This window comes from Cryptomeria japonica, chromosome 11 (genome assembly GCF_030272615.1).
Source record: "Cryptomeria japonica chromosome 11, Sugi_1.0, whole genome shotgun sequence".
In the NCBI taxonomy this organism is placed as follows: domain Eukaryota; kingdom Viridiplantae; phylum Streptophyta; class Pinopsida; order Cupressales; family Cupressaceae; genus Cryptomeria; species Cryptomeria japonica.
Window position 1 is genome coordinate 655,401,731 of NC_081415.1, and position 11,602 is coordinate 655,413,332.

The window sequence follows — 11,602 nt, forward strand, 5'->3', positions numbered from 1 at the left end:
CAACAATGCACTGCAATCTTCTATACCCTGAAACAAACCAGAAGCATTTACAAATTTTGGTCATGACATTCAGAAATGGAAGCCATCAAATCTGGAGCATTTTCCAAATTTCTGGAACCCTTACAACTGAGAAGAATGGGGAATAAAAAGAGAGAGGGAACCAAATCAAATCTGTAACTGAATTGCCAAGTGTCCCTTCTCTAACTGAATTTTGTTCTCGTGAAAACTGCTTCTAAAATACTTCACATTTGTCCAAATTAAATTCATAATCAGATTCCTCGCTCCGAGAGCTTTCCAGCGATATATAATACTTTATACTTTGGCCAAAAATTGGACCCTGGGCGAATTAATTCTCATCATGGATCCATCATTTAAATATTTCGAATTTCAATATAGTCTAAACTATATCATTTATTCATTTAAAATTTGATTTTTGCCTCCATTTGTGCTCTGACGCCTTGCCACGTGGCGGCCTCTGATTGGCTGATGGGGTTGACCGGACGCCACCTGGGATGACACCTCATCATCGCCACGTCATCTGCTTCGTCACTGCCACTTGGCCGCTTGCTTGTATGCCACGTCATCGCCACCTCACCGGGACCCGCGTGCTGGACTGTTGGCTGTACCCGCCACCTACGTGCCACGTGGACGGCTCACGTTCATCCTCGCTATTTCGCTGGTTTAACTCGCGTGCATCTTCCCTTTGCGAAATAGCGCGAGCCGTCGATCTCTCTCGAACTTGCTCGCTCTTTAACTCGGCCTTCGTCTGCAAAATTTTGCCTTTTGCCTCGGGAAGCGTGCCTGCGTGAGATCCACTTTGTCTTCGTCCAGTCAACTCCTCCATCGCCTCGAGAAGCGTGCTCACACGTGGGCCCGCCTTGGGCGCCCATGGGCACCTTGTGTCAAAAGCCTTTATAGCTTAGACATTATAGTATAATGCGTTTTTGTATATAAATACCAAAAACGTCCCTTTCCCAGCCAATGTGGGATTAAAACATTAAGCCTGGGACTGCATTTTGGAGGTTTCTGAGACTTGCCAATGTCGTTTTCCAGATTCGTTTGCATTGCTTGGAAGTTTATAAAACATCTGAAACTCCATTCCACACAGCTGCACCTCACATCATTGCATATGGTTGGGGTTTCTAATTTCTTTTCAATACCACAAAGAGGGGATGGCAAAGTCATGTGGCTGCTATATTTGTTTCATGATATTGTTGCTGGTAACCATACTGTGAATCTCCCTCTTTGAAATGCATTATCTACTGTCTAAATGAGGGGCGATCCATCATTCCATATTTGGTGCTGGTTGCATCCATTGAAAGTTCCAAGTGCTGAGAGACCACGCAGAGGAGAGGATTGGGGACAAAACACTTTCCATTTGCATTTTATAAAATCCAATGTGCCCAATCCATGCTACTGCTGCACATTGCCTCTTGCTACTGCTGGAAGACTTCAACCTGCCCAATCTCCAGCCATTGTGAGAGACTAAACTGCTGTTATTCTTGTTTTAATGGTTTTTCATTAAGCTCATGCAAGAGGAGAGGATATTAGCCTTGCCAATGTGCATTCGTTGGAGTTCCATTGAAAACTCAACCACACCCATCCACGCAGGGGCTGCCATTAAGTGTTTGCATTTAATTGAAAGCTTCTACATTTTAAACTTCACTCCACGTAAAGGGAGGCTGCTGGTAGAGACAATTCCATTTGGTTAAAAGCTACCCCCCAAAACTCCACACAAAGGATTAAATTGCTGTTTGTATTGGCTGGAGTTTTAAAATGCACTCCCAAACATCACACACAACAAGGAGAATGCTGGGAAGGTTGTGGAATTTGGCTTTCAAACTCCCAAATTAAATTTGGTTGAAAGGTTTAATAAATTTCCACATGCCAATGCATTTGGTTTAAAACTTTTAAATGGTCTTCTCAACACCATGGCTGCCAAGTGCATTTGCATCAAAACATGCCAGCTTTATTTAATTTGAAAACCTTTCAATTTTCCACATACCAATTCGTATTTGGTATTGGAGTTTCTCTTCTCTCTCACTGTCCGACTGGTGAATTGCATTCGAGCCAATATGGATACACATATATTGCCAGGGAAAAAGAACATTTCAACATTAAAATTAAAGCACAGGCATGAGCCAGGTCGGGCCCCAAAGTGGGTCCGACTAAAAAATTTTCGTTTTCAAGCTACTGGCCTCTGGAATATCTTAGGAACCTCAAACATACCTCTGGAATCGATCGGCACCATTTTCGGATCATAAAATTGCATTTTACATCCTTCAGGCAATTACGCCACAATTTTCGCATTTAATCGCGATGACGTAATTTTCAAACCTGTCAAAACACCTTTCTGGAGCTCGCCATCTGACAGGCATGTACTTTGATATACAAGGATGATATCTACCAAACGGTTTCTGAAGACGAGTCCCGAGCGAAGAGATAATAATTTCCGAAAATGCCCAACTGGCTTTGTCGACACTGCGGACCTGATGAAGTCAATGTTCTGGCAACACATGATACCTTTCTTAAAAATACCAAACGACCTCCGTAGGCCCTCAAATTCGGAACATAGGTACCTTTAAGTACATATTAAATCTTTGAATTCTCAGTTCGATCACCCGACTGACAGGATGCAAACAGCGCGCTCACCAAAATGGCTACATTAACTGATCTAACACTGGAAGTGCGGATAACTGAATTTGATGACAAAATAAGTCCTTTTGAAAACTGAGCAAACGGATTGGTAGAGCCTTGAAATTTGAAACGTAGCTCACCATTTATACCAACATTAGCTCGGAACAAACATTCTGACATGACGCTTACCAGAACATTTTTACACTTGTGCAAACATCACAAACTACAAACGGATTTGGCTATGAAAACGGAGCAAACGGATTCGTCAAGACTTGAAATTTTGCAGGGTAACTCACTTTTATGCATAAAATTGAATCCATTTTTAATTTCTCCATGACGATCAATAGGGAAAAAGATGCAATCGCTCAAAGTAGGCTACTCAATAAAATATGCATTTGTGCCTAAAATGCACTTCTAGCTCACCCCTCAAACTGGGTACCTCCTAAACTTATCCAAATTGAATTCTGAAAGTTGCACATCACTGAATAGGCCAAATGAAAGGTGTGGGACATGAATCCCGAGCCTTACCCTCTGAAAATCAACCTACTCCATTTTACCCCCTTGCTAACTAGGCCATTCAAATTGACTTATTTGGGTGCCTTTCTGACATACTGAGCAAAATTTTGAAATAGGCCTACAAACTTTGACTCAATTTTAATCAGTCCCAACATGGTCCATAGAATATCTATGACGCCAAGGAAAATGAGCAACGACATTACGAGCAAGTTTACACGGAAGATGATACCATCAAAGACCTTGACAAAATCATTACCTTATTTAAAATCCCGGCCAACCATGATGATACCTCCATCCTTACACTTACAATAGCTGAACTTGACCCACCCAATGACTCTTTTACCAATTATCTTTCCTGACCTCATAGATTGGGACAAACCCAAAAATCATGACATACCAATTTTCCCAAATGATGATTCCATTATCCATTACTTGTGTACCATCAACCCAGAAATAGACTCTGCCAGTGAACAAAGTAACGACATCTGTAATCAGGGGAGTGCCAAGTCTCTCAGTCACAAAAATGAAATAAACAAAGGATCTACTGCTGAAAACCAGTCAATGGAAAACCTTTTTAAGGCACTTAAAGATGGGAGACTTGACACTCTTCTTGAACACTATCAAGAGTGATCACCAATATTTATTGAGCCTACTCAATCAATCAACATTGGTACAATAGAAGCAGCCAAAAACATACATCTAGCAGAATCTTTGGTAGAGGAAGAAAGATCAGAGTTTTATCCAATTTTTCAAAGAAAAGCAAATCAATTTTTCTTGGTCATATGCAGATATGCCCAGGATTGATCCACATTTAATCATGCATCACTTGTCCATTGCTCCAGGGGCTAAGCCAATCAAGCAAAAATTGAGAAAGATGAATCCACATGTCACACTCATGGTCAAAGCTGAGCTAAATAAACTATTAGATGTCGGATTTATTCAACCTATCAACTATGCTGAATGGATTTCCAACATCGTGCCAGTTTCAAAACCAGATGGCAGCATCAAGATATGTACCGATTTTAGAGATGTCAACAAAGCCTGTCCAAAGGATGACTTTCCTTTGCCCAGTATTGACATAATTGTAGACCTCACAGCACGACATGCAATGTTATCACTAATGGACGATTTTCTGGCTATAATCAAATCAAGATAAAACAACATTTACCTGTCCTTGGGGAACATATTGTTGGAATGTCATGCCTTTTGGCTCAAAGAATGCTAGGGAAACTTATCAATGAGTAATGAAAATAATTTTTCATGACATGATGCATACCTTCATGGAGGACTATGTGGATGATTTACTAGCTAAGTCATTTACCCGAGCAGAACATCTAAGCATCTTAGAAATTTTTTTTGACATATTGGAAAAATTTCAAGTCAGGCTCAACCCTATGAAGTGTGTCTTCGGGGTTACATCAAGCAAATTATTGGGCTACATAGTCTCAGAAAAGGGCATTGAAGTAGATCCAACAAAGGTACGAGCCATCATGGAGATTCCACCACCTAAGAACATCAGTCAACTCAAATCCTTGCAAGGATGACTCCAGCCAATCAGGCATTTCATCGCTCAACTAGCAAATAAAAGTCTACCATTTAATCATTTGCTAAATAAGAATGTACCATTTAGATGGGAAGCAAAATGTGCAAAATCCTTCTATCAAATCAAGCAATATCTAATGAACCCGCTAGTTCTAGTACCACCAATAGCAGGGAAGCCACTTATTCCCTACATATCAACAACAAACATATCACTGGGGGCACTGTTAGCACAGGAAAATCAAGAAGGAAAGGAACGAGCTATCTATTACATCAGTAGAATTTTAAATGGATATGAGCTCAATTATAAATTCATTGAGAAGGCTTGCCTAACAGTGGTATTTGCTTCTCAAAAGTTTCGACACTACATGCTAGCGCATACAATCAAGCTCATAGAAAAAAATTGATCCTCTAAAATACTTACTCAGCAAAGCAGCTCTCACTGGCAGATTGGCTAAATGGGTAATGATTCTCAGCAAATTTGATACCCACTACACAGAGCAATGAGCTATCAAAGGAAAAGTAATTGCAGATCAGTTGGCAAATGCACCATTACCAGATAAACAACCAATGGAGATTGAATTTCCAGATACGGATGTTCTTACTATAAACACCAAGAAATGGACCCTCTACTTTGATGGATCCTATACTCAACATGGCTCAGGTGTTGGCATTCTGTTCATCACTCCTGATGGACACACCATACCAAGATCATATAGACTAATGTTTCCATGCACAAATAACATTGTTGAATATGAGGCACTGGTTGCAGGCATCAAAATGATCATAGAATGGAGAATCGCATAATTAAAAGTCTACGGGGATTCACAACTAGTCATAAATCAGATCAACAATTACCATCAGACGAAAGATGACAAATTGATACCATACAAATGAATGGTGGATGATTTCAAATAGTATTTTGTACACATCACCTTTGAACAAATACTAAGGTTGGACAATAGAGCAGTCGATGCAATGGCTACTATCGCTTCACTACTACAAATTCCAGAGCAATAGAGTCGTTACGAGTTTCTGGTAGAGCAATTGTTCTCCCTAGCCTATGACCATTCCGCATCCCATGTTATCTATGCCTTGACTAGTTCTGACTCTTCATTATACAGAATGATATAGACTATCTTAAAAATAATATCCTACCCATTGACCTATCTCAAAACCAAAAATGCAACTTTATTCGGCAAGCCGCCCATTATACTCTCACTGTCGATACTCTCTATCATAGAGGTCTTGATGGTACTCTTCTTCGTTGTCTTGATCGTAATGAATCTGACTCTACTTTACAAGAGCTTCATGAAGGTATCTATGGCACACATTCAAGTGGTCCTACTCTTGCTAAAAAAATTCTAAGAATGGGATATTACTGGCCGACAATGGAAAAAGATTCTTACCATTTTTCCAAGAAATGTCCTAAATGCCAAATCCATGGCAACCTTATACATGCACCAGCACAGGAACTACAACCATTCACAACATCCTGGCCTTTTTGCTAGTGGGGACAGAACTTAGTTGGCAAAATCCATCCTTCATCTTTTAATGGACACAAGTTCATTATTACTGCAAAAGAATATTTTACCAAGTGGATTGAGGAGGTTCCCATGACCATAGTGATTGGGAAATAAATTGCCTCTTTCATTCTGAATTATCTGATTTGTAGATATGGCATTCCAAGTTCCATCATCACAGATAATGGACGACCTTTCAAGAACCAAGATATGTGAGAACTATGTGAACGATTCAAGATCCAACATCGTTTCTCTACACCTTATTACCCACAAGGGAATGGTCAAGCCGAAGCATCCAATAAAACCATATTGAAAATCCTCAAGAAAACAATGAATGATGCAGGCAAAGATTGGCACGTGCAACTCAATCCAGCACTTTGGGTATACAGAACTAGCATCCGCACACCTACAGAACCTACATCATATTCATTGGTGTATGGATCAGAAGCAATTTTACCCCTGGAGGTAGAACTCCCATCTCAGAGGATCTTTGAAAGGCCTCATTCCAGATGAAGAGTATCACATCAACCGACCGCAAGAGCTAGAACTTCTAGATGAAAAACGCCAACATGCCTATACTCACCTCAAAGCATATCAACAACGTATGTGCCAAAGCTAGAATCACAAGGTTATCCATAGAATTTTTAAAATTGGTGATCTAGTCCTCAAAGAAAATCCTAGAAATCAATAGGATTAGGAAAAGAAAGGGAAGTTTGAACCTAACTGGCTAGGTCCCTATGTCATCATATCCACCTATGGATCAGGTGCTTATCAGCTAACAACTTCAGAAGGAGATGTGCTAGACGAACCAACCAACAACATCCATTTGAAGAAATAATACACTTGAGCCAGTGTAATTCTTAGAAAAGTCAAAAACATCAAAAAATCAAAAAATATATCAAAAAATCAAAAATCAAGATAAAGAAAAAGCAAATAAAAAGGTACAACAAAAATAACTAGTGAAAACCTAGCAACATGCGCTATTGTGAGAGGACATCTCCTCTATCTATCTTTACTCACAAACCTTTTATATACACAATCAAGCACTATTGGCCATCGCCCAACACTTTATCAAAATACCATTCTTCAGGACATACTTAGCATAGTCACTGTCCTTGTTAATCTAAATACCATTTCGTCATCTACTATGGCTTGGTAATCATTGTACATATCTGCATCAGGAGATAACTTTGGCTAGGGACAACATTGATCAAACATTCCTAAATCAAAACTTGCAACACTCAGAGCATCTTGTCCAACAATAAATCAACAAATCACGAGAACACAACATTGATCACTTAAAAGGATTCACAACACATGATGGATGATTTTCTGAAGTATCAAATGTTTGTCTCTTGCATGAAGTTTTGACTATTTTTGCACTTGAACTTTTTTGAACTATTGGATCCTCTACATTTTCTCAATGATGCATCGAGCTAGAGAAAGTCATGGGAACTCCAATATTTTTTTTAGTTTTCTATCTGTGAGGCGATCACTTGTACTGTGCAAATACTTGTCTCAAGACTTGATTCAAAGTGTATCACTGAAGACATGATTCCACTTTGCACATACAAATGGTTTAATCTTGTTTGTTTATATGCAAGCCGCACTCAGGTCATCCTTGTTCAATTATACCTTGACGCTTGTGCCATCTTGCAAAATCAAAAATCATGTAAATTTTTCTCAAGTCATTATGGTTCAATTATACCATTATGCTTGTATAAATTTTCAACATATCCCAACAAATCAATGCTCAATGATGATAACTACAAAGAAACCAAAACAGGTGACTATACAGGAATGACAAACGGAAGAATGAGGATGCTCAATTAGTTGCATATCATTTTACAATTAGTTGCAAATGATTTTACAATTAGTTGCATATCATTTTACAATTAGTTGCATATCATTTCACAATTAGTTGCACACAGCATATCAATATCATACATCTCATTTTCAAGATACATCTCATAGCATATCAATATCATACATCTCATTTTCAAGATACATCTCACAACATATCAATATCATACATCTCACAGCATATCAATATCACACATCTCATTTTCAAGATACATCTCACAACATCATGCATTATCACATCATATTCATCACATATCAAATCACATGCATCTAAGCATTGCATCATCATCATAGAAACATTAAAATTATATAGAAAGAATCATCCATAACACATCACATAAGGATCAAGGAAAATGATGTCATATATATATATATATATATATAAATGATCAAATGTACATAATATATCATGGCTGTCCCATAATACAACAAAATAATCAAAATAAAAAAGAGACAACATCTCTCAGGTATGACTATCTCCTGAGGGTGACGGTCTCATAGTAGATATCCCAGCACTGGGATCCCCAAGTGGATCCTGACGAGCAGGCCCTATCACGCCTTTGCTCTCTATCCTCGACCCTGTCTGCCTAGATCGACTAGATCTCATCGTTGTTAAACTAGGAACTCTACGCTCTCGGGGCGCCACATCCTCATAGTGCCTCTGATAATACTCAACCTCCTTGGCTGTATAAGCCAACTCCCTCAAGGTGTCTCTCATCGAGCCACCTGACATCACTCTGTCAAAAGTCTCTGCTCGAGCCTTAGCTCGACCCAACCGCTCCAAAACTGTATCCCGCTCAGTAGTCAGTTGTGTAATATTTCATTGATGTGCCAGTAGTTGTGTCTGTAGGTGTTGCACTGATAACTGTAAGGACCTAATCTGAGCATCCTCTCGATGAGTCAGAATCCAAATCTAGAGAGGTACTTGTGTAGTGATACCCCCTATCCCTCTCCCTATCCACAGCGCTAGTGGGGATAAAACATCTGACCTCCTCCTCTGGGCCGGCCATCTAAACTCATCTGTCCCTCCCACTGCCGCTATCACCTCTCCTATCCTCTCCTCACCCCCAGCTCTAATAGCCAAACCTCCTCTCCCTCTATCCTCCACAACCCACCTCACTATGCTCTCCACCTTTATCCCTCTGTCACCACCAACTCCACCTCTATCCCTTCTCCTCCCCCGATCAACCCTCCCCTATCCCCACTCTAACCTCGGCCACCTCCTCCACCATCTCCACCATCATCACCTCTACCATCCCCACCTCCCTCATCTAGCTCCTCTCCCTCCTCTCCCCATCTCCCTAGCCTCTCAGGCTACTCATCCTCACCATCATCAAAAGAAGGAATCATCTCTATTGGATCCAATATCCTGGCCACTGCATGAGCCACAAAGAGCGTTGCAAACTCATCAGTCATCCCTGCATCCACTATCCCATAGGGATAGTCCCATATCTATCTGGCTAGGTGAAATAACTCCTCAACCGCCGCCGTGCTATCAATAGTGGGTCCCCACTTTGGTACATCCTGCCTCCATCGAGCATACAAGCATGCTCCGTATGGTATCCCTTGTTGTTGACCATACTGTCGCAACACTTGGCTATGCAGGAATCTCTCAATAACAAAGGGGGTCCGCCCTATTAGAAATCGGGGCATATAGACATAGGGCATCTCCATCCCATCCTCTTCCCACAACTTGCAATCTGTATACGATCTCCAGATGACTATATCAATATCATCCAGCACTCACCTCCAATGCTCTAGTTTTCCCAGCTTACGCTGGACAACTATCCCTCTATATCCATATGCATAAGTGTGTCCAACTGGCCTAGTTGCGAGAATATTCTCCCATGCCCATACCTGTAGCAGCACGACCCCGGCTGATAGACTGTTGTATCCCAAGTAAACCACCTGATGAAGATCCATGTATAAGTGGGCCAACATAGCAGACCCCCATGCAAATCAGCGACCCTGTGTCACCATGTCCTCCAAGACCAACCCCCATCCTACTGCCAGTCCCTTCAACCTATGGTCAGGACATAAAAATCCACCTATGAATCCTGCCAGCACTAATGGTAGAGGAGCATAATCCAAATCAATAAAATCCTGCCATGGGATCTTATACCCGCAAATATGCTCATCATACAGAATCCAGTGAAGAGCCTCTATCCTGCCCTCCTCAGTCTGCTCATATAGAAAAAGTACACCTACCATGGGAATCCATAGAATCCGGTAGCAATCCTCAGGTGTCACTATGATCTCACCTATCGCCAAATGAAAGGTGTTGGTGTCACTATGCCACCTCTCGGCTAAAGCTGTCAATAAACCCCGGTTAATGATATACCAGGGCATCTCTAACAAAGAGGATAGTCCACACCTCTCACTAATATCCATGTCTGCATGTGTCAGTCATGGTATCAACGACCACGGTCTCAGAAATTGCTCTCATGACTGAACAACCCCAAGCCGCTCCTGTCACAAACAAAACATGTCCAATATCAGTTTCCTCGTCAAATCAATCCATATCAAAATCAAATTCATATCAACTTGAAAAATTGAAAATCTAATCAATTCCACATCATATCAAATCCATATCCATATCAGATCATATCAACTTGTAACACAACTCAAGCTCCACATTCATATCAACTTGTAAAACAACTCAAGTTCCACATTCATATCAACTTGTAAAACAACTCATGTTCCACAGCCATATCAACTTGAAAAATAACTCAAGTCCCACATTTATATCAACTTGAAAAAATCCATATCAATTCAAGTTCATATCGCATCACAAATCCATATTAGATCCACATCATATCATATCAATATCAACATCAGATTATACCAACTTGAAACATTGAAAATCAAATCAAGTTATCTATAAACAAACCCACATCAAAACTCATATCGGACAAATTATCAAAACAACGACAATAGACACACAACCTAATTATCACACCCATCCCGAAAAAACTAGCAAGCACCTACCTATCTTTCTTCATCTCATTATCCTCACCAAATCTTATTTTCCCCAATTTTTTGCCCACGCGCTAAATTTTTTTATCCATGCGCTACACTGCTCGGCATGCGCTATCCAACAATCCCCATGCGCTACCAAATGCACCTATGTGCTACCCTGATCTATCAATGTGCCACCCAAAATACCCTAAGCGCTAAAACTAGGCTATGTGCTATCCTAATCTGGACCTGCGCTGCAAAACTACCCCGATGTGCTAGGTCACACCTACATGCTAATCTAACCTACCCATGCGACCCTTTGCTAACCCTAAGCGCTAGGTCTAAGTGATGCGGTACCCGCTTCCCCCTACGCACTATCCTGTGAACCCATTGTGCTAAACTATGTCTATGCGCTATCTTAACCCCCCTATGCACTATCCTAACCTACTCGGACGCTACCCTAGCTTGTGAGACACTACGCCCTACATTTTGTTTTATATCCACTATGGTTTCGACCAGACGTGCTAAACCGTTAATTTCTGCAACAAAAAATGAAAAACCTGACT